A 26,143-nucleotide genomic window follows, 5' to 3' on the forward strand; every position below is an offset into this window, starting at 1 on the left:
TTTTTGTTTAAAGGGGTGTTGACTAGTAAAGTACATGTAGGAGTTAGAAAAGGTACTCTTCCTCTAAACCCTTGATTTAAACCCCTGACTCTCCTTCACTTTCCTCAGGGTCACATCCAGGAAATCCATCTCTTGATGTGTGATAGAGTATGTAAATTTTTAAAATTCAGTAGTGTGGTTTAAATAGTGGATGAATTCCATCAATTTAGCCTCTGTGCCAGTCCAAAATATGCAAATAGTGTCCAAATAACGCTTGTAATAATTCCAATACTGTGCGTATTCAGAGGAAAAGACAAACTTTTCTTCCCATACCATAAGAATAATATTTGCATATGTGGGGGCACAGCATGCCCCCATCACTACCCTGTTAGTTTGCTTAAAAAATCCCCCCTCAAAAAACAGGAAATTATACCTCAGTACAAGTTCCATAAGCTCTAAACACCCCAAGAATTCCCTCCTTTCCAATTTTCCATAAGTGTGTAGAGCCTCCTCAAACCACTCCATCCCAGTTTGATGTGGAATCCCATTGAACAAATCTTGAATGTCTAAAGTCACAAAAATAAGTGAATCAGTGTCTAAATCCCCAAGTCAGAGCTTACCCCACACAAAGAAGGGAAATTCACATCTGCCAGACAGGGTGGGGGGTTGGGGACAGGAACAGGGAATTTGCCCAAACTAGACCACCAGTACATTACCAGTGGGATAGGGGGGTTAACAACATGGAATACATTGGTGAAAAACATATTACACACCACATAGAACCATTGGACCCTTTAGAATACCAAAAAACAACATAGACCAGCAGACAATAGTGCCCCTTAAAAAAGATGTACTTTAATACTAAATAATGCCAAAAGGCACATAGAAAAGGAAAAAAGCCTACAGTACAAAAATCCATAAACCGGTTTTGGCTTGCAAATTAAGCCTTCATCAGTGAAAATACAAAAAGCAAAAGAAGAACCAAAAAAGCTGCTTGCCTTATATAGAGAGCACCTGTCAATCATCATTACAAACACTTAGTATACTACAAATGTTCATTTAAGCCAGGGGAAAAAGGCCACCCTAATTAATAATCCATCTTTTCTCTAATTTGTTCAAAATGTCATGCCAACCAGAAATCTTTCCTCTGTTGCCCTGAATCTTGTCAATAATAGTAAAATTAAAATTTGCACTAGGTTGTTTCAGTGTGTGTTTATATAAAGCATTGTTGGTGCTTTGGTTCCTAATGTCAGATAAATGCTCTGCAATTCTAAATTTTACAGGCCTGATTGGGTCATCTATTTGGTCTAAAGGAGCACGGTGATGGAATCCTGGATTCAGTGGACATGCTCTCCTTTGAGGAGGCAGTACCTCAAGTAAATGGTGGAAGTGGATCAATTTCTATAGATTAAGTTGCCAGAATAGATGAGATCTGTCAGGAACTTCTGAAGGCACCAGACATTGTTGGAGTGTCTTGGTTAATTTATCTATTCATTTCTGCATGGAAGGCAGGAACAGTATCTCTAGGTTGGCCAAATGGGGGTGATGGTCCCCATTTTCATAAAAAGGAAAGACAAAGATATGTTTTCATTATGGAGGACATAACATTATAAGTCTGTAATTGTATATTGACATCCTGGGTTTGTGAGACTTTGATGGACACTACAGAGACTGTTTCCATTACAGAGAGGTCATACTCCTTAGCATACTTGGGTAGGCCTATGCCAGGGTGCTCAGGAGAAACAATACAGAACACTGCAGACATTCCTTGTTCTCACAGTGTTATTAGAATTCCGGATGTTTACTTGTTTTTTTTTTTGTGCACTTTGTGGACGTTTTGACCACAAACTACACAATGCTCTATGGGAGGTGTTAACAACTTTACAGGGTCCCAGGGTCACTGCTGCATATTATTTATCCCCTGCATTTGAGAAACTGTGTCTGCATTCTCAATAGTAAGTAAGATACTTGTGAAGTGAGTATAAGGCACTGCCAGTGGTGTGCCTTGTTTTCCTTCCTGTTTGTGACTGTAAACAGACAGGATATTAAGGCACAGGCAAGGTTTGGAGAGTATTCAGTTAGGGGCATCTTTGTTATTTGCAAATGGTGATCTACACATACTTTTAAATGATTGGATACCCTGCAAACAAATTTAAATAAGTGAATAAAAGATCAGAAAAATGTAATTTATACAACTTCAGCTCATGATCACCTGCATTATCACTGTGCTCTAACACACCTATCAAACTCTTTACACAAGGTTTTTCCCTCTCACCACCTGAATTCATGCTCAGTGCTCATTCTGCATGTTCAACCTCATTTTCACTGTTGTCCAAGGTCACCATTTTACCTCCCAAATTTAATATCAGTACATTGCTTCCCTCCAAGTTTCATTTTTAGTGTCAAAGGTCAAAGTCAAACCCTTTCCCATCTCTCAAATTCACCTTCTGTGCTTGTTGTCCAGGGCCATCCTTCCCACTTTTTGATTCCATATCCAGTGTTTATTATTTAAACAATGCCACAGTGCTTTGTGTTGATGCCAAACAACTCCAGGATATGGAGGTTGGCTCTTGATCTCAGGAAGGCAGCATTGTGGCTCACTGATAACATTAGTACCTCAAAACTACAGGGTGTAGATTTCATTCCTGATGTCAGTTTACTGTGTGGAATACGAATATTCCCTGAATGCTTTTATGGATTCCTCGGTTTCAACTTTCATTCCAAAAATATGTTTTATTTACACTAAACTGCCATATATTTGTGTGTACGTGCATACATTGCATTTTTTTCTTCTCCTCTTGACTTGGTCATGACTGAAAAAGGTCTAAAAAGCACAAGTTTACCTACTATATTAATAAATAGATTTATAGATTGTTACTAAGCTAACACCTGGGGGGTTCTAAGCCTAGCCAAGTTTTCACAAAAGAATAATGATGTCCTGTATCCAAACAGGACAGTGAGGGCCAGTCATTTATAAGCTACTTATGTCCATAAAGGACATTGGTGCCAGCCCTGGTGTAAATTTTGTTATTTCCTATTTCTCTTCGACTGATCTAGGTTGCACTTATATTGAGTAATAAATGAAGTCAGCTTCACATGGATGGAAGTCTGTTCCATAGGAAGGGCAGTCTTTGGGGCACATATCTGTCTCTCCAGCATGTAAGTCATAGACAAAATTCAGGTCCCCCAGACCTTGTAATTCTGGTACTCTTTGACTTATTGAAAACGTAGGAGATTCATAAGTGTGGGGTCTTCAGATGCTTTCTAAGCTGGATAATATAAAACAAAAATGAAATAAATAGCCAGCTAGTGCTAGCCTTGCCATGTGTCTTTTTTTTAATATGCTGTTTGCACTCTACACATATAGGCATTATCCATGGCCTTTTTGTCTGAATCATGGCTGAAAAATATTTACAAGTACAGTCTGGTTACCCATTTATCATATCATTTAACTACATAAAGCTCCACACAATATATGAATATTAAAGCTGAACAGCATAGGAATTCTCTCTTACCAATTTCCTGACAACCATTTTATTGGTCATACACAAAATGATTTCAGACAAAAAGAAGCTGTGCATGATGTAACTAAACATTTGTTATAATGGCAGAGGTACATGTTTATTCATTTTATTGATTTTTGGATGGCGCAGTGGTGCAGTGGTAGCATTGTCACCTCCCAGCAAGAGGTTCTCCAGTTCAATTCTCAGCTGGGGTGCTTTCTGTGTAGAGTCTGTATGTCCTCCTGGCATTCGTGTGGATTTCCTCCGGGTGCTCTGGTTTACTCCCACATTACAAAGATATGCATCTGGAGCATGCCTCCGCTGAAAATTGGCTTTGCGTCAGACTTTCCCAGTTAACAAATAATAAAATAAATTTACAATTTGTTTACCAGTGTAGGTCACTGACCCATATGAGACCAATTTTATATTCAGCCCAGGGATAAGACAAAAAGTAAACTGTGAAGTAAGCAATCGAGGTGATAGTAGCAAACAAAGCAATACTAGTTAAAACTAAGAAAGTTGAACAAAAAACACAACTATAAAAATCAAAAGGAGAGTCCAATTGTAGATAACCCAACGCACTGTCAGAACACAAAGTGTTGAAGTAATACACCAGCAGCAGCAGCCAAGCAGTAAAACACGAAAATGTATATAAATCCAAACCACATTTAATATAAAGCGCTTTTCGTTTGCACCGATGTGCAAACTTCATCAGAATGAATACAGGTAACAACCACACAGGTTTTATACACTCACTTAATTGTTCGTAATAACATAATTGAAGACAATTAATAATAATTAATATACTTAACTTTCAATTAGTGCATTGCTGTTAAAGGTGCAAAACCTACAAAATAATGTTTTTGAATACTACAAAATGCATATATATGTATACATAAAAACCTAATCGTCATGAAAAACACCAAAACTCAACAATTATTAAAAATGTGTATATATAAAAATGATACAACATGTGTCCATCTAAATTTAAAATATATATAAAAAATAAGTATATCTATAATATATTATATGTAATTATTATTTAAACCAAACTATTATTCATAAGTAATAATAAAAACAATTACATGTAGTAGCATTTAACTAAACAGTAACTACCCAAAATCTATAACAAAAAATAATAATAATAATAATAATAATAATAATAATAATAATAAATGAAAAACTGATACTGCTAACTATCTTTTAAGACTTAGAATACTTAACAGACAGGCTATGGAGCATGCTTCATTGAGACCAGGAAAATGGTAGGATTCTAACCTAATTTGCCACTGGAGTTCTAGTACTAGTAATTTTAACGCAGTTGGACCACCTCTAAATTTATAGCAATCGACCAGGCACACAATGACATTAGAGGTGGTCCAACTGCGTTAAAATTACTAGTACTAGAACTCCAGTGGCAAATTAGGTTAGAATCCTACCATTTTCCTGGTCTCAATGAAGCATGCTCCATAGCCTGTCTGTTAAGTATTCTAAGTCTTAAAAGATAGTTAGCAGTATCAGTTTTTCATTTATTATTATTATTTTTTGTTATAGATTTTGGGTAGTTACTGTTTAGTTAAATGCTACTACATGTAATTGTTTTTATTATTACTTATGAATAATAGTTTGGTTTAAATAATAATTACATATAATATATTATAGATATACTTATTTTATTATTTTTTTATATATATTTTAAATTTAGATGGACACATGTTGTATCATTTTTATATATACACATTTTTTTAATAATTGTTCAGTTTTGGTGTTTTTCATGACGATTAGGTTTTTATGTATACATATATATGCATTTTGTAGTATTCAAAAACATTATTTTGTAGGTTTTGCACCTTTAACAGCAATGCACTCATTGAAAGTTAAGTATATTAATTATTATTAATTGTCTTCAATTATGTTATTACGAACAATTAAGTGAGTGTATAAAACCTGTGTGGTTGTTACCTGTATTCATTCTGATGAAGTTTGCACATCGGTGCAAACGAAAAGCGCTTTATATTAAATGTGGTTTGGATTTATATACATTTTCGTGTTTTACTGCTTGGCTGCTGCTGCTGGTGTATTACTTCAACACTTTGTGTTCTGACAGTGCGTTGGGTTATCTACAATTGGACTCTCCTTTTGGTTAATACTAGTTAAAAGTTGTAGGGTACACAAAACATATAAACAGTGAAACTGGCAAGAAGACAAACAGAGATGATAAAAGTATAAACAAACAACAGTTGTTATATTTAGTAAAATACAATCAATAGCATCAGTGTAAAGCAAACAGTGCAAAGTAAATGTACAGCAGGCATAATATACTTGGTTAGAAAGGAGAAAAGAGGTCTTTGTGAGGCATTTAGAAAGTAAGACATGTAGTAAATCATATGCAAAGGGGAAGACGGAGATACTAGGAGTACCTGAAGGGAAGAGGGGAGTAAAAGACTAAAGCAGAGGGGAGGTGATTACAGAAAAATCCAACAATATACAGGCAAGTGCAATATTGTATAGTGAGAAAAAAAAATCTGCATTGAGTAAACAAAAATAAGGTATTTGAAACATATTAAATCAAGCACAAAGCTACAGTGTTTGTTGCTCTTGACATTATGAAAAGATCCACATGTAGCAGTACTGTGCATAAAATGGGATCTGATTGTTAGATCAATTATTAGGAACAATGAGAGACAAATAGATTGTATCATGAAGCAGACCGAAGAATTAATCACAGATTAATTAATGATATACTGTTCACGGTTAATGAGTATAGGGTAAAATATTTTTCTGTAAAGGACTTTGTTGACAAGAAGTGTCAAGAGATTTTTAATAGGAAAAGCAAAAAGTTGGAAAGGGACAAAACAGAATACAGTGAAGGTAGATGTTACTCTAAACCAATGAGTGGTAATAACCACAGTAAATCGAGGGTTCAGGAAGGTGTTTATTTTGATGACAACAGGATTTTTAATAATGGCCCTAATCAGGATGATTTTGTAGATGAACAACCTAGAGATGGACCCTATCCCCAGGACTCCTTAGCTCAACTGCCCTTCCGGAGATCAGAGAGACTGAGGAACAAGGTTTATCTTCAGACTTACAATGGGTTCGGGGGGCAGAGGCAGGGGGAGGGGTACCATGAGGTTCTAATAGGTGAAGATTTACTAAGTAATGATCTATTCTGTGATGATTTGATTAATGATGGGCCAAAATTTTCTCGTGAAGGTTAAAACATTTTTAATTATAGTGACCTCGAGTTGAACCTGACAAACTTCTCTTTGTTTTCTAAGGGGTTCACTTTTATCCCTAAACATAAATCTGACATCTCAAAGGTGATTATTGACCTGAAGTTATTTTTGAGGAAAATTAATATGAAAGTTATCTGTAGTCAGAAGGATGAACAAGTAAGTACTGAAGTATTAAAAAGGAAGAGTACTTTTATTGGTTGAGAGCGAACTTAGGAAAGGGGTATTAAAGAACAAGGTTTCCTCTAATCTTACTAAGGAAGCGGCCAACTAGAAAGGGGAGGAGCTATGTTCAAAACCACAAAAACTGGAACTTTAATTAAATATGCTGCCCTGGGTGGCAAACCGTCATTATGAGAGTCCAATCAAGACAAAATGAAGTGTAGAAGAAAACAATATTTTAATGCATTGGCTGCATGACAGCTTACTTAATATCTAGATGGAAACAAAAATGTTGTAAGGCATGAAAAAATAAATTACTTTTTAAATACATTACTGGAATGCCAGTCAAAATCAAGTATAAGAAAAACAAGCAGCACTCAACTCAAACCACTTCTCCTTGCACTGCAATTCTAATTATAATTTATATTCAGCTTTATTAAAGTACCAAGTAACATGCTGAAAGTAGCAATCTCTGTGATACCCCCACTTGTAAAAATGTTCCTTATCCAAAAAAGACCTACTGCCTGACATCAACTATCTACTTGTTTCATGGGGAAAACATGATCAAAGTAAAAAAATGAAACTCAAACAAGAAAGAAGCTCAAGATACATTGCTTAAAGGATTATTGTACATGTAATGGACCACACATGGTAGACTGGCATTCTATTTAGTTTACAGGTAAAGCCTGCAAAGATGACTGCAAGTCTCCAACAAATGTAATGAGCTTCTTAAAATAATTTAATCCTGTCCTTTATTACAAATACTGTCATATGCATTTCAATACCATAGGCTTATACATTATCTACTTATGTAAATATTCTCTGCATGGTAACAACAGAAAGGCTTTCAATGTTGGCAATTCTTTAACAGTATGCTTATTAAAGCTTACTTGCATCTTACAATCTCAGACAAGCTTACCTGATGGTCATTAAAGCATTGCTACTTAAACACAGAGCAACAGGCACTTTCTGAGTAATAATAAGCATAAATCAACAGTATAAAAATATGACAGAAACCAGAACATTCTGCAAAATCAAGGACAGAATGAAAGTAGTACTTGTGTCTACCTTGGATGGTGGGATACTCTGCACATTTACACTGCATAACTGTTCCTTGCCTTGCTTGGACACATACAGAGTCACTACATGGGGGAGTGAGGTGCAACAAGTATGTCACAATTTGAAATGTCTCTGGCTGACTGTGATGGCCCTGACACATTTGTCATACCTCTCAACCTCAGAGCAAGAAATCTGGACAAAGCCATACATAGAAGTGGGACAAAGGCCCAAAAATAAGGACACTTTTTAAATATTGCTCTTATAAACTTAGAAAGATAATAGAATAGTAGGTCTTGCATTAGTATGAATGTTTCTGAAGGGTATGAAATCTGAAACTCAAATGTCTGTCATTATTTTCTAACTTCAGTCTTTAATGATTTGCCACTAATTTGACAAAATAACACAATTTTATGAAAAATGGACGAAAAATGTGATGCAAAAATATAAAATAGCAGTACAATACAGCTGGGAACCTGTCAAAGAAGGGACACTTTTTTAATATTAGTACTGCAAACTTGAGCAGCTGACAAAATAAAAGAATCTACATGCATTTATGAAATAAAAGTAATCTATAACTCTAATTATTACAGTTATTTCTTAATTGTAAACCCTCCACGTTTTCTTTCAAAATTGCCATTTTGTAGCAGGATTATTAGGGGAAGAGCAACATTTTGAGCCAAAATTGGGGACAGTTGAAAGGTTTGGATATGCCTAATTCTATAAATTAATTTATTTGCATGTACCTCTCAACCTGTTAATGCAGGAAATCTGGAAAGTCCAAATATACTGGGGGAACATATAAACAGTACTAAAAATTGTTGTACAAAGTGAGACAGTTGATAGAATAACAGGTCTTGCTTTAGCACGCATTTTTCTGAAGGTTATGAAGTCTGAAACTCAGTGTCTGTCATTATTTAGTGACTTAATTTCTAAATTATTTGCCAGAAAACCACACATTTTATGAGGAACAAACCAAAAATAAGAAGCAAAAATCTATTAATTCTGTGAATGCCTTTTGTTTGTCCCTTTATTGTTTGGCTGAGGCATGCATTAATTGATTTGCCTATAAAATTGTCCTATTCCTATGGAATTTTACTGAAGACGCTGTAGTGTTTCCATTAAGGAATTTTAATGGTATTTTGTATTTTTACTATTATTATTATTGAGCTAAAATGATTTTATAAAGTATTCAACAATTTTAGAAGCTTTAAATAATTTTATTTATGGCTATTTAGCTAATTATTAATGGGTTTTATTTACTAGGCCGAGTATTGTGTGAATACAGCTTCTATGGGACCTGACAATGTCCCTGGCTGTGTTCTGCATGAACTAGAGAGTGAAATGGCACCTCACCTGTGTGCCCTGTTCAATCACAGCCTCACCTCAGGCTTTGTCCCTACTGAATGGCACACTGCTGCAGTCATCCCTCTACACAAAGGAGGAGTGACTAGAGACCCTGAGAGCTCTTGCCCCATTAGCTTGACGAGTCTGATATGCAAAGCTATGGAACGCATCATTAGGGACCTAATAAACAAGGATATGGGGAATCTCCAAACTCTGGATCCTACACAGCATGGTTTTGTGAAGAGTAGATCATGCCTGCTCAACTTGGTCGACTTCTTTGAGTCAGTCACCAGAGCTGTGGATGAAGGCAAAATGGTTCATACAGCCTACCTTGATCTGCCCAAGGCCTTTGATACCATTACCCTCTCAGGAATAATAGAAAAACTCACTAACCTAAGCATCATACTAGGTGACTTTAACTACCCTAATATAGACTGGGAACACTACTCAAGCCCGAACACTCTAACCCAAAGATTCCTGGAGTTCATAAACTCAAATGCCATGGAACAACTAGTCACCATCCCCACAAGAGGAGAAAACATACTTGATCTCATCATCACGAACATGGGATCAAAATGTTCAACACCGGAAGTATACCCCTCACTGGTGAGATCAGATCATAAACTAATCTCGCTGGAGGTCCTCATCCCGCCCCACCTGAAACAAAAAAGACCACAGTGAAAAACTTCTCAAAAGCCGATTTCACACTTCTAAAAACTAGTGTGGTCTCCTTTAAGGCCCCTGAGCCAGTGGTAAACATTACTCAAACCGCTGAATCACTTACAAATGCCTTCTACCAGCACCTACAGGACTGCATGGATCAGGCAATCCCAAACAAAACTAAGACTCTCTGTACCAAAGGCAAGCGTCCAGTCTGGTGGACCCCAGCCATAAACAAGCTCTACAACAAAAGGAGGAAGCTACTACAAGATAGAGCAAAATCCTTGAAAGGTAAGACACCTTTGATCATTATAAGTAAAAACTAAGAGCTCTCATAAAATCATCCAAGGCAAATTTTGAGAGAAAAATCGCCAAGGACTCTAAAGAGAATCATAAGGCCTTCTTTAGCTATGTTAGAAACCTAGGAGGAAACTCCCAGATATGCTCAGAATTAGTTCAAAATGATGTGAAAATTACTGAACCTACACACATTGCCAACATACTGGCTGACAGGTTCAGTGCAAACTTCTCCCCTCCCCCAAAAGGAGAGATATCTATTCCAGAGGATTGTAGCCCCCAAACATCTCCAACGCCCAGGTGAGAACTGCCCTCACTAAGGCAAAAAACACAGCATCCATGGGACGGGATGGTGTCCCCGGCTGTGTGCTTCATGAACTCAATGAGGAATTAAACCCACAGTTAGGACAGCTGTTTAATCTTAGCCTCACCTCAGGATACGTACCCAAGGAGTGGCGCACGGCGACTGTGGTCCCACTTCATAAGGGCGGTGCCTCCACAGACCCTGGAAATTACCGCCCCATTAGCTTGACAAGCCTTATCTGCAAAGCCATGGAGAGGATCATAATGGAACTCATAAATAAAGACATAGGGAACTTGCAGACTTTGGATCCAACTCAGTTTGGCTTTGTCAAAGGCAGATCCTGCCTCTTAAACTTGGTTGACTTTTTCGAGACAGTCACCAAGGCCATTGATGAGGAAAGGCAGTCCATACAGCCTACCTCGACCTGGCAAAGGCCTTGACACAATACCCCACTCAGGTATCATCGAAAAACTCATCAGCTTGAATGTAAACCCATACATCACAAGATGGGTTGCAAACTGGCTAAGTGACAGAACCCACAGGGTCAGAGTTGCTGGAGCCATGTCAGACTCAAAGCCTGTCACAAGTGGTGTCCCACAGGGCTCAGTCCTGGGTCCACTCTTGTTCGGCATCTACTTTTCTGAAGTACAAGCAAACACAGGAGGGTTATGGCTGACAAAGTTTGCAGATGACTGCAAACTGGGCCATAGTCGAAAACACATCTGACACAGATATCCTCCAGAAGGGCCTCACAGAAATGGATAACTGGTGCCAGAGCCATGGCCTGAAGTTAAACGCCAAAAATGCATAGTCATACCCTTTGGGAAAAACAAGGCTACCCCTAGCTACCATATAGGTGGCAATCCACTGAGCACAGAAAAAGTCATCAGAGATCTGGGGACCCAGGTTGACAGTAGCCTTCGTTTGACACTCATGTTGCTAAAGTAGTTAGGAAAACCTTCTATATCACCCACCTGATCATGAAGGGATTCACATCTAGATCAAGGGAGGTCATCGTCCCCTGTACTCATCACTTATTAGACCTATGATTGAGTACAATGCCCGTTCGAATGTATCTGACCAGACACCTGCTGCAGCTTGAAAGGCCCCAAAAGTTCCTCACCAAAAGGATAAAGGGTCTCAAAAATATGTCTTATGCTGCCCGACTGAAAGAACTCCAGCTCTATTCAGTCTCATACCGCTTGCTCAGAGGTGACCTGTGCCTGACATATAAGGCCATGTCAAACCCAGATTTGATGAATATGCTTCACCTCAAAAATCTAGATCCCTCAGAACCACAAGGGCGGAGACTTAAACCTTGACACGGTTATAAATAGAACGTGCTGGAGGGACAGATTCATCACCCAGAGACTCCCTATGCTGTGGAACAAAATCCCGGTACATGTGAGGCAGAGCACCTCTCTGGTCTTGTTCAAGAGGAATCTTGACCAATGGATGGGAGATTGCAGATATACCCCAGGGATTACTTCAGCGTCACTGCTTGACAGAGGCACAGCAAAATGATAGGCATAGTTTTTATTCAAACTAAAGGGGTGGCGAAAGCCACATAACTATGGGCTAGGCTTATAAATGCCCTTGGGCAGATAGCCTAGTATGAACCTATGAACCTATGAACCTATGATCAACCCTTATATCAGTAGGTGGGTTGCAAGCTGGCTCACAGATAATACCCACAGTGTGAAAGTAGCTGACTCCAAGTCAGACTGCCAACAAGTCATGACTGGATTCCCACAGGGTTCAGTTCTGGGTCCTCTCCTGATTGGTATCTACTTCTTTGAAGTCCAGGCCAACATGAAGGGACTCTGGCTGACAAAGTTCACAAACATTTGCAAGTTTGGAGCTATTATTAACTCCGCATCCTACACAAAGGCCTCACTAAGACCAACGACTGGTGTCAGAACTATGGCCTTAAGCTCAATGCCAAAAAATGTGTCATCATCCCCCTTGGGAAAAACCCAGTTCACATGCATTACTACACTGATGGTAGTCCACTGAACACAGAAGGCGTTATAAGAGATCTGGGAACACAGGTTGACAGCAACCTCTCTTTTGATCACCACATTGCCACTGTGGTCAGAAAGTCCTTCTATGTGGCATATCTCATTACTAAGGGTTTTGCATCAAGGAAAAAAGTTGTCATTGTCTCCCTCTATTCTTCCCTCATTAGGCCAATCATCGGGTACAATGCCCCATTTGGCATTATCACAATCAACAGAAGAACCTGAAGAGGGACAGTGAGGTGCTCTGCTTGACATGTATGGAAAGTCTTTTCCAGAGCATGGGCAGTCTTTGGGTGAGAAACCTGTCCCATCAGCATGTTCTGTTGATTGTGATAATGAGATTGAGGTCTCTGGAGTGTGTGGTGCTGAGGGATTGGGATATTTTTAGGTGTAGCATTTCTAACAGAGCTGGGTCAGACATGGCTTTGTAAGTCAAGCAAAGATTGCCTCTAAGTAGACGATATGAGACAGAGAATAGCTGAAGTCTTTTGAGTCTATCCATGTAGGACATGTGTTTAATGCCTAGGATCTCTTCATGAGGTACTTCTGTGGCCTCTCCAGCTGTTGCAGGTGTCTAGTGAGGTATGTGCCAAATGGGGCATTATGCTCAATGATTCATCTAACGAGGGAAGAGTAGAGAGAGGTGATTACCTCTTTCTTCCTGGATGCAAAACCCTTCGTAATGAGATGTGCCACATAGAAGAACTTTCTGACCACTGTGGCAATGTGGTGGTCAAAGGAGAGGTTGCTGTCAACCTGCGTCCCCAGATCTCTTATAACGCCTTCAGTGTTCAATGGTCTCTCATTGATGTGGTAATTAGTGGGAAATGAGATTTTACCAAAGAGGATGACGACACATTTTTTGCCATTAAGCTTAAGGCCATGGTTTCAACACCAGTCATTGGTTTCAGTGAGGCCTTTCTGTAGGATGTTTGCATCATTTGGAGAGTTAATAATGGCTCCCAGCTTGTAGCTGCCTGCGAACTTGGTCAGCCAGATTCCTTTTGTGTTGGCCTGGACGTCTGAGAAGTAGATGCTGAACAGGAGAGGACCCAGGACCGATCCCTGTGGGACTCCACTTGCGACTGGTTGGCAGTCTGACTTGTAGTCTACTACTTTCACACTGTGTGTTCTATCTGTGAGCCAATTTGCAACCCACCTAGTGATGTAGGGGTTGATGCCTAGCTTGGTTAGTTTATCAATAATTCCAGAGTGAGGAATAGTATCAAATGCCTTGGGCAGATCAAGACAGGCTGTATGCACTGCCTTACCTTCATCCACAGCCCTGGTGACTGACTCAAAGTCAACCAGGTAGAGCAGGCATGATCTCCATTTCACAAAGCAAAATTGCGTGGGGTCTAGAGTTTGGAGAGTTCCTATATCTTTGTTAATTATGTCCATGATGATGTGCTCCATAGCTTTACATATCAGACTCGTCAGGCTAATGGGGCAATAATTTCCAGGGTCTGTAGTTGCTCCCTTTTTATGGAGAGGGATGACTGTAGCAGTGTGCCATTCAGTAGGGACAAAGCCTGAGGTGAGGATATGGATGAACAGGGCACACAGATGTGGTGCCAGTTTGCTTTGTAGTTCATGTAGAACACAGCCAGTGATATTATCGGATCCCATGGAAGCTGTATTCTTGGCCTTGGACAATGCAGCTTTAACCTGTGCTGCAATGATACTGGCTGCCTGGCATTCTTCCGGTACTGTGATTGGTCCTTTGGGGGGAGGGGTAAAGTTGGCACTGAATCTGTCAGCCAGTATGTTGGCAATATCTGTTGGCTCAAGATAGGAGGTACCGTTGTGTAGTAACTCAGAGCAAATCTGGGTATTGCCGTGGAGGTTCTTGATATAAGTATAGAATTCTTTGTGATTGTTTTTAGTGTCTGCATCAATTCTGTCTTCATATCTGGCTTTAGAGGATTTGATGAGGGATCTCAACTTTTTGTTGATGCTAATAAGGAAGTTTTTCCAGTCTTGGGACTTCACTTTTTTCTTCAATAGTTTCTTCCCTCTGTTGTAGAGTTTATTAATGGGAGGGGACCACCAGATTGGCTTCCTTTTTTTGGAGGAGAGCATCTTGGTTCTTTTGGGTATGGCTAGTTCCATGCATTTATGTACGTCCGTACAGTGCATTGGTGTATGATTTGGCAGTCATGCAGCTATTTTCCATTGGCATGGGTGCTGTGACGTTAGCCACCTCTGTTTTTAGGAGCCCAATCTTCCCAGAATAATATCAATGTATTACTTTGTTTTTACAAACCCTTGTATATTGAAGGCTACATGTAAGAGTTTGCATATTTTACAGAAACCATTTGTTACTAGTATGATTTTTAACAACTGCTATAACTCTCTCAACTCCTTTCTGTTACGCCATGTATGACTGCATAACGCAGTCAATATCTGAATGTACATTTTATTAACTACAAAATGAATAAAGAATATTAAATTTAAAAAGATAAGGAGCCTCAGCTTTATAATGAAAACAAAACAAGGGCTGGTTCTTTCAGGATAGAAGGGTCACTTATGTCCCAAGATTTCATAGTACTGTTCTTTTCCTATCCCATGCTAGCCCAGTATTCCTGAAAATAAATTAAGCCATTTAAACTAAATGGAAGGAATACTGAGATACTCTTAACTGTTTCAGTGTCAAATCTGTCCCTTGTGACCCTATAAGAATCTCTTGTTGATCCTCTTACTAGAGAAAAAATAAGATGTGTCATCAAACAGACCAGGAACAACAATGCTGCAGGACCAGGGGGCATGTAAGCTGAAGTCTTTAAGGCAGAACTGAGAAACTAGTACCCAATCCACAAGCTCATCCGCTGAGTTTGAAACAGTCAGTAAAGTGTAGGAGATGTGCGGAATGTCAATATCATTATCTTCTTCTACATGGAACAAACATCGGCATTAAAAAACATTACTGAAACAATGGCTCACCTTCCACTGAGGAAAAAGTGTTACTTGCATTGTTTTAAACCACCTCCTTCTGATCTCTGAAGAAACTCTACAAGAATCCAGTATGGATTCAGACCATCTTGTTGGATATGAAATGTGGAGATCAGTTTCAAGCATATCCAAGAAACATGCCACGCAGTGGCTTTCACTGGCGTTTAGAAGGCCTCCAGCTCTGCTACTCATTCAGCCTTTTGAAATGAACAAGGAGGTCTGACTGCCATGACAACAAATTCATTGAAGGACCTTAAGCTTCAACCTGACTAACTGGCTGTCAATATTCTACACAAAGGTTCATAGCCAGACATAGTCAACATCTGAAGTAGGGGTCCTGCAAGCCAATGCCATCACTCCAGGTTCATTCTCTTATATTTTAACAGTTATTCTAATCCTCAAAACTTACATTCCCTGGAAGTGACCAAAACACACAATGCAGAGAGGGTTTTTCAGTTGTGAACGTAGGTATGCAAAGATCAAAATAAATTTGCCAAACATCTATTACTGATAGCTAGCATGCTGGTGGCTGTGCTATTTGTGTCCAGGCAGCTGTAATGTCCAGGGTGCAATAGATAAATCTGAAGAAAATCTGCAAACTCTGGCATTCATGAGTGACCTGCAATAACAGATAGATTATAGCTGCCTTGATAAGATTAAAAGTTAAAATGTCATTATGATACTAATAAACAGCATTAGTATGAGTACATGTCTTGGGATCATACCTCTCAACTGCCCAAAGTGTCACAGAATGTCCAGATTTTTACCTCATATTTTTTGGTCTTTTACCCATAATATTTGTGAATTTCTGGAAAAGTTTTAAAGATTTAAGTCCCTAACTAATGGTAAACATTTGGGTTTCAAACTTCATACCTTTCAGAAAATACATGCCAATACAAAACCTGTTATTCTAACAATGTTCTACATTTATAAAGGCAATATTTAAAAATTTAGACCTCTGACACCCATTGTTTTTAGGTTTGTCCAGATATCGTGCATTTAGATATTGAGAGGTTTGTTTGGGATGTACAATGTGATTTTTAAAGATGCTTGTAAAAAGTGGGGAAGATTTGACTTTTGGAAGTGGCTGAGTGTGGAGATAATGGAAATGTTTTTTTCTCTAGGCTCAAAAGTTAAAAATTAAAAAATAATTTAGAAATTAAAAAAAAATTAATTTAAATTAAAATTAAATTAAATTAAATTAAATTAAAAATTAAATTAAATTTAAAGTTAAAAGTTAGCTCAAAAGCTTTGGATAGATTTATGAAAAAGGGAGCAAAGTATACAAGTAGTTTACAATTATAAGATATATGTGCTGTAGAAATGAGGAAAGATAAATGCTGTTGGTTGGTCATGCCAGTCATGCTAAGTTTGCTTCATATGCTAGGGCTAACAAGGACAGGTGTGTTGAGATTGAAGTAATGTAATAATGTTATTCTTCTCCGAGGTAATGAATAAAAAGCTGTATCAGTCATGTGTGCCTTGTCCCCTGCTGGACACTACGAAGGCTTAGTAAACCTTTGGATGGGAGCAGAGGCATTTTCAGACAGGCAGATGGACAATGCCAATGATGATGCTAACATTTTGGAGTATTATGTGAGTGGATGTATCATAGAATTATTAGTATACGAATGTGTTATATTGGCAGTGCTGTCTTGAAACGGGTGTATTTGGGATGAATGGGGAGCTGCAGGATACTGTATTTGGTTCGTGGGATGCTTTACTATTAGCAGAGGTAGATTAAGAGACAAAACTCATAATTAGAAGTGACACAGTATAGAGGCAAGGTTAGAACACTGAAGAGGCTTTGGGGAAGATGGAGGGAGAGGCAGGTGAGACAAGGTCGTAGCTCTCAACATTATGTTTTGCTGGGGCAACAAGCTAAGAATATCTGCCTGTGCTTTAATAGAAGTTTTCTAGCAAAGATGTAAGGAAGCACAAGAAGGGTAGTTGTAAGAAAGGAACTGAATCTGCACTAGGTATATTATGTTATCCAGCAAGGTTTATAACTGGGATCTGAAGAAGGTAAATGCAGAGATGGTAAAACGGTAATTATGACATTAAAAAGTGTTCATGAAAAAGATGCAGCCTTCTCATATGATTATACATAAAAAAAAGTTTTGTTTTTGTTTAGGGAATATGGTTTAATGTCTGAGAAGTACTTATTAGTTCCTAACATATAACTGCATTTAGGAAAATTGCTTTTCTTTTAGTTTATCAAAGTTAGAGAAATATGACACAATCTCTGATAAAAATCCCCCCCCCTCCTTTTTGGCCTCTCACAACTGACTATCACAGGTCCCTAGGACCTCTTTTCATCCACAAGGTCTACTGCGTTCTTCTTTCTACCCTGGATTAACTCTGACCACTGCAAAGGACCTATGAAGAGACGGAAATACTTGGCACAGTGCCATACTGCTACCAAGGATTTTTTTCCAAGCTCTAGCTTCCTTTCCACTTGCCTACATTCAGAGCTTCCAGAACCAGTTGTACAATGGGACATGTTGATGTATCATCCTGCCACAGTTGTACCTGAGCCAGTACCCCCACTGTCCAAAGGATAATGCTCCTTGCTTGTCCACAGACCCCATTTGGAATTACCCATGAGGTGCTCCTAAATATTATTACTATGTTTGTCTTTTTATTGCTGTACATATTGCACATATGTATATATAGTAGAAGCTGGAGTACTATTTTGTCCTTAATTAGTTTGCATTTTTATACAAGGATATTTGCACTTTTTTCTGGGTTATTATATATAGTTCCTTAGCTATGCTACAGAATATGTTTTTTTTTTTATTTAAGTTCATTAAAGCTTCCTTCAATGTACTATACTGTTGTCTCCACTTTGCACTTCCATACTGAGACTGAAACTGGTCCATTGAGAAAAGTGTTCTACCTGAGCAAACAAACTCAAATAAATGAATAAACACACCCATCCTGTCCTGACTAGCATCACAGACACTCGCGCTGCTAATTGAACCAGATCATCTGAGCCATAGCCAGGGTTTTAACCCTCTGTACCACAATGCTAACTCATAATCTTCGAGAAATAATTGTTTTCTAGTACATTGATAAAGATTTAGACAAGAAGATATTTTTACAATGGAGGCTTCCTACAGGAAGATTATGAAAATATATCTGCACCACTGTGCATTAATATTGAGATTAAGTTCTAGAAGTATTGCAGGAGTGAATTTATCCAAATTAAGATCATGATGTAACATTTTAATTTGATTATGTGATTAGACCTCTAGCATGATAGATGCAAATGTGTTATGTTTGGATTTTTAGCAAGAATAATAAATATTTTTTCAAAAACAAGATTATGGTTTTCTGACTGCCACCCTGACTCAAGGCCTCATAAATGACTCTCCTCAATTCACTGCTGAAGACAGATGATATGGACTAAGATATGAAAAGCAAGACCATGAGTCACATAAGGTATAAGTTTAATTACATCTAGGCAAGTCCAATTCTCTATCACAGCTCAAAAAATCATTTCCTCAGTTTGCTCACCCAGCATTTCCAACAGTGTAGACTGCAGAGAATCTTTAAAGTCCATCAACTAATTACACTCACAGAAAATATGTTTCCAGTTACCTCTTTCTTCCCCATCACACCTCCAACATTTGCTGTCTACCTAAGGAAAAATTCTTTGCAGCCTGCTTGGGATATATAAATACCTATGTAAGCACTTTCAGGCAAAGATCCTAGATATTTTAGATTTTGTTACATATTTGGGAGACATACATATATCCCCCTATTGTTTCTTTGTGAGTTGCTTATCTAGTCTCTCTTCCCAGTCCTTCCTAATCTCCTCTGATTGATTATTATAGTTATCATGCAATATTTTATATGCTCTATTAATTATTCCTTTCTTAATGGAAACTTCTGTTCTAGATTCAAAAACTCTACCAGTGCTGGTCTTTCATTTAGGACCCCCCCCATTTCTTTCTCTGCCTGTACTCTGATATCAATTCTAGATATGGAAGGCAACGTCTAACCTGCAGCCCAACTATGTTCCTGGCATCCTCCCATTATATTACCTTTCCCTCTCTAGTTATTTGCTCACAATACCTTGGTTCCTTTGTCAAATTTCTCCAATATATTCCCACCCTCTCTTGCCTATTTTCTGTATCCCTAATTGTAGTCATCCTTATCGATGTCCTTCCTCCATTCCCATGTTGGCTTAGTCCTTAGAATACCTTCTGCTAATTTATGAATACAATATTATGTATTATTATTGTTGTTGTTCTTAAAGGTCTGCATCCAAAATCCCATTCTCTCCCTGTCAATTGAATGTCTCCCCTATTTCATCATTTCTTTCCATTCTGAATTATAGTTTTCTGCTTGTGCTATGTACAGTAGTCTTAACTGTGTTGCTCTGAAATACCCCTTCAACTCAGATAACCACAAACTGCACTGTTATATTGGAAGAATAAGCTTATCCCACTTGATGCTTGCAGTCTTCCCCTCCCAGATAAAATCCTTCAGCTCTTTATTAATTGCTATTCACAACTTCTTCTCTCATTGCTAAAGATATACCTGACCTGTGCATAAAACTAAAGGGACTAAGAACATTTTAACTGTTTGTATCTTACTATCGATAACCATACAACAGAGCTTCCACTTTCTCAGTTTTTGTGTTATCTTTGGTTTGTCTCTTCCCCACACATTCTTGGCTGCCACACCAGTATCATTTTTAATCCATATTCCTAAATACTTCATTTTCTCATGTCCCCATAAGTATGGATATTGCTGAACCAATTTGCATGTAGGTACATAGTTTATCGCTATTGCTTTTGTTTTAGCTTCATTAATTTTGTATCCTGAAAAGGTTTGGAATTGTCTCAGTATGTTCCACAGCACTATAAAGTCCCTTTCTGGTTTTATTAGGTATAAGCCTATATCATACATGAAAATTTAATGAAGATGTTATTTTGATTAAAAAAGGTATAAGTCTGATTTTCCATCACTACAGTGCAGATAATTGTAAGGTCAATAAGGATATAGTGTGTATGTCCAGGTCCCTCATGCTGTTTCAGTATGTTTAAATCCCAATAGAGGCATTGGGGAATAAATAAATAAGAATATGCAGTTTGCTGTTGTGTAGAAATTATGACAATCAAGGTGAAATAATTGATGATAACTTAGACAAAGTCCTAAAGATTCTGACAGTTATTACCTGTGAGAACAAAGAAGTAATGCTGTAAGCTGTTACCTGTAGTCAAGGGTACAGGATTTGATTCTTTCCACCTCCATTTGCCTACTGTGTGACTCTGAGTAGGTGGTGTTTGAAAAATTAAAGTATATTACAAATATATTAACTCACAAACTCCAGCAAGGCATCCTATTACCTCTTTAACAATTAAAAGTAATATACAATATGATCCTAAAATGAAGGCCAACAAATTTAGTCAATATTTTTCCATTCTTTACGATCCTGACCTGGGCAACCCATTAAGTAATAAAGAACAATTAACAAAGAGCAAAGGCATTTGTCCTACAATGTCAGATGTCTTAACTTCAACTTCACTAAAGAAATCAGGTAGAAAAACTTCAGTGGGATCTGGCAATATCCCACCAGTACTAATAGCAATCATTCAAGAAGTAGGTCTTCTTTTACATGTAATTTCTAACAAGCTACTAATGACAGGAGTCTTCCTCAGTCCATTAAGAAATCAGCTTTCATGCCAGTTTTTAAAATGGGTCATAAACACTAAGTTCAAAACTATGGACCAAGTAGCATGATTCCATAACTATGCAAATGCTTTGAAAGATGTAGGATTCAGCTTTTTAAAGGAACCAGATAATAGCTCTGATTGCACTGACATACATTAACATGGAGTTATTACAGGGAGGCCCATTCTTAGAGTTCTTAGAAGGTTCTCAGCCATATAAGTCATTAAACAGACGTCCTATCTCCCTTAGTTGGTGGTAGCTCAGGTGGTTGCAAAAGATCACACAGCATCTACCAAAAACAGTAGAGAAAGGTCCCTGATGACCTTGCCAAATCTCCCATACTAGTAAAAATACCACCTTAGGTCTACCCTGAAAACAGGCCACTAGCCTAGTGGGACTAATGCATTCAACAAAGGATAAATATATATGAAAAATAAACAATAAAGGAACATGTCTTGCTTGTGTATCAACATAACAGGAGAGCAACAAATAGTGCATCAGAATTGGAAGAAGAGGAAGCAAAAGGAGCTAGAAAAATAAGGGGTGATTTCATGGAAAATGTGGGAAGAGAAGAAAAAAAAGTTAAAGCCAGCAGAATGTAACAGTATATAGGTATGTGTGATGCCCCTGCACTGGTCGAGTAATCAAGGAGCCTCAATCCTCACCACTAACACCAGTGAGGGGCGTGCACATTGGGAGGATGAAAGTACACACACAGTAAAGTAAAATTTCCCTTAAGAGTATACAGAGATCACAGTCAGTCTGGGGCTGGTTTCTCCCTCTTTCTCCAGATCACCAATAAGACTCCCCACTGGCACAGCTATAGGGTTAAGATCTCAGCCGAGTAGTCAAGCCAAAACCTCCAGCAACCTCTCTGTCCAACCAAGTGCTTTGTGTCCCTGCCCAAGTAGCTGACACAAACACACACACACACACACACACACACACACACACACACACACACACACACACACACACACACACACACTTTGAGATTTGATTTATACACAAACACACAGACACTCCTGGGGAAGGCTGGTACAGGTTCACTAGCTATGTCCCCTTCTGCCTAGACTATAAGGTAGAAATCACTGCCACCAAACACCCTTAGTTATCAGCTACTATAAGGCCCTTCCCAAAGGGTGACCAATTCTACTGTGCAATTTTACTATTATCCAAATGGTAAGTGCGATCAAACTTTTAAGGCTATTTAGGAGTGGCCTATACAGTGTCACCAAATATATATGCAAGTATGCTAAGAGCTTAAATATCTCTAAACAAACCAGCCACAGTTAAAAGATTTAAATATATTTAATAATAAATAATAAATGCACAAGACAATACTCATTAACTCATCACAGTGACAGCAGAGTTCAAAATCACAGGAAATAGTTTAAAACAACATTGCAGGACAGTCTCAAAAAATACAGAAAACATCTAGACTGATCTTACTAGTTTCCTATCTATCTCTGAGAGAGATACTATGATTTAAATCTTACTTACAGAGCCAGGCAAATGCAAGTGCTGAATGGTTGTTTCTAGGTCCAGAGACAAATACAAAATACACAGACTCACTATCTGAGATAGTTCTTAAATTACTATCAAACATTTCTGCTGGGTTATCTCAGATTACATCATTTTTGTCTCCGCGGCCTTTACTTTCCAGGCTAACAGGAACTTAAAATATAACACCTCTGTGTTAAAGAATACTTATCTCTTAGAAGCTTTGCCTAGAACTGAAAGTCATAAAATTGTTAACACTTTTTCCTTGGAAACCTGTAATTATTTCGGTTTCCAAACAAAATAAAGAATTTCTAGCTGCAGATATTCTGTCTTCAAGCTGTGGTAAACACAATCGTAAAACTCTTTATTTGTCAACTTATTTTCTTAGAGTTTTGCAAGTTAACTCTGTTCTTTTCCAGTAGGGTACACTGTGGTTACATTCTGGAAGCTCAGCATATAACATACAGTTTTCGTACATTTGTAGGACAAGCATACAAATCATATTACTATTCACAAATGACATGGAATTATTTACAAACTTCCAGATAGCTGGGCTGGCAGTGTCACATTTCTGTATAAACCATATTAATATTTTCAAGTGACATATAATTATTTACAAAATTCCAGCTAGCTGGGCTGGCAGCCTTCACTGTAGGTTTTGATGTTTATGGAGATAAACATGGAGAATGTGAGCTAGTGAAAATAAAGTATTGGAGGAAGTATGGAAGGATAGGACGGGTGTGTAGGCAGTAGGGTCATTCTCTGCTCAACTGTGCATGGCAATACTACATATGTGGTGCAAAGTACCAGTTAAACTAAAGAAAGAAAGGGAATGGAGAATGATACCTGGAGATAGCAGACTGAAGGAGGCCATGAGAATACTACATAAGTGGTACAAAGTATCAGTTAAACTGAGGAAAGCAAGGAAATGGAGAATTATGCCTGGAGAGAGGAGGCTGTGGGAGTCAATAATATGCACATGTTCTGGGGCTGCATATAGGCAATAATTTTTTGAGAAAAGTAATTAGAATATTAGACTGCTTGCTACAGATACAGGGTAAAATAACTGATGAATCTTGTTAATTTTGTGTAGTAGATGCAGAAAGCAAGCAACAAGATTGCTGGTCATGGAAGAAAAGGGTAGTGTTTACATATCTTGAGGATGAGTTAAATTATGATAGTTAAGCAGTATACATTGTAGAAAAGTGAATCAAAAAGAATGCTATCAAAAGGCTCTCTAGATGAAAGCAAATGAAATTGTTTAAATGTGCAACAAGGAGATGGTCAGGGGCAAATAAGTGAAATGTAGGAGAAAGTTTTGAGTGGTATGAATCAACAGAAAGAAGTCAGGAAGTGAAGGTGCCAGATAAGTGGGGAGCAGTAAAGAATTAAGGGAGAATGACAGCAAAGATGGGGGTATACAAACAAGGAAGAGATGGGCAGCAGAAGAAGGATTTCAAGGAAAAGGGATGCCAGGGAAAGCAGTTAGGGTAAAGGATCAAAGGGAGGTATATGTAGGATTAAACAAAGCTATAGGGAAGAATCTTTTCTAAGGAAAGATTAGGGTGGAATATGAATAGTGGTTGTCTAATTATAGAATGTGCTGAAATAAGGTAAAAAGAGTGGAATATAACATGTATGGGAACTAATACATCTTGTATTCAATGACAGGTATAATGAAGAAAGGTGGAGAATATTTAGAGTATGGATTGAATTGTCTTTGAGCATTGTTACTCAGCGGGATAGATAAATGGGATTATTATGAAAGAAAATTTGAGCTAATGGCAATTAAATTCATAGCAAGATTGCAATGTTTATGACACTTGACCCATTTGTGGAGAGTTAACTGTAATGATGAATTTCATTGTTGAAATGAATGGTCTTGAATGAATCAAAGCATTATGAAAACAATTTATGACAATAACTGACTAGTTCGAATGGTTAGCAATATTATGCGTTTAGCAGAACCCCTTCTTTATTTGGTGATAACCAGTGTATTTCTGTTCAGTTATATGCTCACAGTATATTTCCTCTTAAGTAATTCACTTTTTATCTCAAATACCTCTAGGTCCATACCCCTACTTGTCTACAACTCATTTTATAGTGATCATGTTGGATTGTCATCTTTCACTCCATTGCTCATTTCATGGCTGCCTGTATCACAACTCTCAAGCACAACTATGTGAGGTAGACATTGATTGTGTGCTGTTTTTCACTCCGTATTGCATCAATTAGTCTGCGGTCAAAGTGTATAATGCTTCTAACTTCTCTGAGCTAGCAGCCTCCTAGAAAAGAGACATTTTTCCTCTGTAAGTGATTGGTGTTTCTCTAAGGTGCAGTGATCTTGAAATTAAAATTAAAATAATAAAGTAATATATGGTTGAGTTGAGGAGTCTGACCATTGCAATAAAGGTTTTTGTATATATTTTCCATTTTGGTTTATTTATTTGCATGCATCTCAAGGATTTGTAATTCAGTAATTCAGGCTGTTAATTTTGAGTACTGTTTAGTTTTTTTTTCAACTTGGAAATGTATAAGTTAGTCATAAAGGCTTCATCTTTGCAATGCAATCTATCACCAATATGTCCTACGTGGAGCACTAGGATTCTTTGTACCAGATGATCCATTTCTTTCTGCCATACAATCAGCACAGTCACTAGTCCAGATATTAGTTGCTTGTACCTAAACAGCCCCTTTTTTCTGCATTAATGACAAACAGTTGTCTTAAAGGTTCATCCAGCTTCATTTGACAGTAAGATTGTGGCAGGCCACTTTCAGTAAATTACTATTTCTACCCCCACCCGCATTTAGAGATACAAACATATCTTCTGTTGTGGGCCATAGATACTTCATAGTACATTACACTGGATTTATAGTGGCCATAAAGGTGCCAAAAATATGAACTTTTACTTGGTTTTCTTCAACACTAGCATAATAAAGGCTGCCCACTTACTCCATGAAACTTTGGGCAACATTCTTGCACCTCATAAGCCTCTGCAGTTCTTCTCCCAGCCTAATGTCTTAATACACACTGTGCTACTCTGGCTTAATGAAAGTTTGAAGGGAGTAACATTACTCTGCAACTTGATTTAGCTTTAATGTTTCCTTGCACCTATTTCTTTTGTAAATTCTGGTTTGGAATCTAAAAGCTTTGACTGTTTCCAACTGTGGCAGCATTTCCCCCTGTGTTCCTGACACTTGGACCGGGATTCATAGAAAAGTGTGATACACTGTGTGTGAATGGGCAGGAAGTAAGCATTTGCAGAAATGTTGTGTCTCAGAACCATCCGGTACTACTCACCAGTGAGAAAAACGGCACAGAAGTACATGATTGCAAATGATCATAAAATAGCTCACTAATGAAGGTTTGCAGTCTGATGAGCATATATGCAAACATATGCATATGAAACTAGATCATGATTTGCAGAATGTGCATAT

Source organism: Protopterus annectens, chromosome 12.part0, assembly GCF_019279795.1.
Source record: "Protopterus annectens isolate FY-2018-M chromosome 12.part0, PAN1.0, whole genome shotgun sequence".
NCBI classification, from domain to species: domain Eukaryota; kingdom Metazoa; phylum Chordata; order Ceratodontiformes; family Protopteridae; genus Protopterus; species Protopterus annectens.